Source organism: Egretta garzetta, unplaced genomic scaffold, assembly GCF_000687185.1.
Source record: "Egretta garzetta isolate BGI_Z169 unplaced genomic scaffold, ASM68718v1 scaffold559, whole genome shotgun sequence".
NCBI classification, from domain to species: Eukaryota; Metazoa; Chordata; class Aves; order Pelecaniformes; family Ardeidae; genus Egretta; species Egretta garzetta.
In genome coordinates this window covers 231,868-234,653 of record NW_009260842.1, presented here as the reverse complement: position 1 = coordinate 234,653, position 2,786 = coordinate 231,868, and positions in this window count along the sequence as shown.

Sequence of the window (2,786 nt, the reverse complement as noted above, 5' to 3'; positions counted from 1 at the left end):
CATCCAGTCCTTTGGCCGAGGATGAAAAAAGTCAAGAATCTGTCGGAAAGTTCACTCTGCTGGCAGCCTTGGAAGAGGGGCTGCAGTGTTGCTAAAAAGCAGGATGCAATTGACACACAACAGTCTCTAGTTCCTTTATTAGGCTAAACCAATTGTGCTCTATACCACATGCATATTTACGCAAATAAAGCAGAAAAATTAATGACACAACTTCCCAAATGTTACATGTATGTTGGGGTTTGTATCCTTTTCCAGATCATGTTTTGAAAATATTCCAGTTTTTTACAGAGCAGCACTTAAGGATTTAAATGTCTTCTTTAAAAAAGCCTGTGTTTAAGCGCTTTGGTATACCAGGGGTATTGTAGAGAACTTTATTAACAGGAATACTTGAGCAAAGAATAAAAATAAACACAACCTGTGAATAAGACAAATTCATACTTGGTTGTTATAAATAATCAAGCTGTAAAGATACCTTCAGGAGCTAGAGCCATTCAAGTCAAAATTATTGTATCACTTGTAGAGTTTGCCCACTCTGTACGGTTCAGATTCCTAACTGTGACCGCCTGCTATGATTTGCTCAAAAATGAGCTCCAGACCAGGAATGATTTATATCAGTAATCCCGAGAGTGGTACTGCATGATCACCAGAAAGAGTAGAGATGGCAATCTGGTCATAGATTGTCCACAAATAAAAATAAAACAGATGATGGAGATACTGAATGATTTCCCTTTATTGATCAGTTCCTTGTGCAATTTTCAGAGCTGTTTCAAAAATAATTTTGATTACATTTTCTGAAACACTTGCTTTTTTAAACTAGCATCACCTGTGCCCTAAAGCCAGAGAAAGATCCACTCCTGTAATGAAGTTTCAAATAAATGACAGTTTAGGCCTGTCTGTTAAGACACGGGAGAGTAACCGTTTCTTATGAAAATAATTCCCACATGAAAAGCAGCAATTACCTAACTGCACAGCAGAGAAGTTACGTGCTTACCAGTTTTTTCCAAACCTGACAAAAAGAATGCAAATACAGATAATGCCTCTGGAGTTGTACAGATCTCAAGTGAGCTCATCCTCACAACCTGAAAGCTTGCTCTTGTGGTTTTGGGAGGAAAAAAAAAAAATTCCTCTGCATGGTGTGAAATTTACCATGTTCAAAGCCAGTTCTTGCAGCCAATAATTCCTTATTGCTAACAGGAGATTTTGAACACCTCTGTTAATAAGATCCATTCCTTCAAAAAAAAAAAAAAGAAGAGAAAAGGGACAGGAGGAACCTGGGTTGATCAGAGAAGAAGATGCCAAGGAGCGAAAATGTGATTACAAGACTAGAAGAAAAAGGAAAACAAAAAGGGGAAATAGGAAATTGTTATTAACGCTTAACATCGTACTAGCTCACCTTTGCACGCAGCAGCTGGTAGAGTCAGTCTTGGCCTACAGACCACCCCTCCGCCGTTTGTAGTTTTCCACCTAGGAACCAGTTTTGCAACCTCATGTTAGTTTAGAGAGAGCAGTATGAGAGAAACACTGGCTTTGCAGGCCATTGGGGAGATGGTAACAGCAGGCGGGAATGATGAGGTGCCACCATGATGGAGCTAAGGGCGTAAGAGACAGAGAAATATCAGCACAGCTGCACAAGACCTTAGTAATACCTCAATTTGAAGACCGTGTACACCTGTGGTGACTTTCCCTCCAGAAAGATGAATTTAAATCAGAAAACACGCAGTTCAGACCTGTTGGAGGGTAGTCACCACCTCTTTCATACAGCATGATGAAAAGTGTTTCCTTCTACACAGATTTTGTGCATACCAAATGAAGAAGAAGAAAGGGAGCATATGATGCTTCTTCATAAATAGCTCTGAAGAGAAGTCTCGAAGAAAGGGGAAAGAAGGTTAACACTGAGAGGAGAAGAAGCCTAGTAGTAGGTCAAGGTAAACTGCTTGTGAAAAAGTTACTGAAAGATTTCTAACCGCTCCAGGAGTAAAAGTCTCAAACTGCCCTTCCAGACGGGATAGCAGGCAATGGGAAACCACTCTGCATTCAAACAGGGGAAGGGTGACACGAGTCCCACAGGCAGAAAATATGTTCAAGTCTCTGGGCATCCCCTGTTTTGGTAGGCAGCCAGCACCTCACTGCCGGGGAGACGATTATTTCCTCTCTGATGGAAAATGTGGCTATGGGAGAGGGCTTCCTCCAAGATCCTGGAGATCGATCACGGAGCAGAGACACAACGCCGAGCCTGTCGGTGCCCCGGTCGGAGTAGTAAAGGCTCAGACCTAGGGTCAGTGCAGCTCCTGGCTGCCCAGGATTAAACCCAGTTACCTGAACCAAGACAAGGACAGGCCCTTCGACAGGCCCTTTGCAGACACGCACACAAACGCCCATCTCTACTCTGCCCTATTTCCTCCGAGGATAAGGGTGTTCTATCATAAAAGCAATTTTAGAAAGTGTCCATGGCTTGCTGAGCAGGGATCTCCGCTCCCACGTGCCGAGAAATGATTCGGTTTGAAGAAGCAGCCCATGAGAAAGAAGACAAGGACAGGCCCTTCGACAGGCCCTTTGCAGACACGCACACAAACGCCCATCTCTACTCTGCCCTATTTCCTCCGAGGATAAGGGTGTTCTATCATAAAAGCAATTTTAGAAAGTGTCCATGGCTTGCTGAGCAGGGATCTCCGCTCCCACGTGCCGAGAAATGATTCGGTTTGAAGAAGCAGCCCATGAGAAAGGCGCCGAGCACGCTGCGGCGGGCCGGGCGGCGGCTCCCCCCCAGCCGAGGGGGGCAGGGAGAC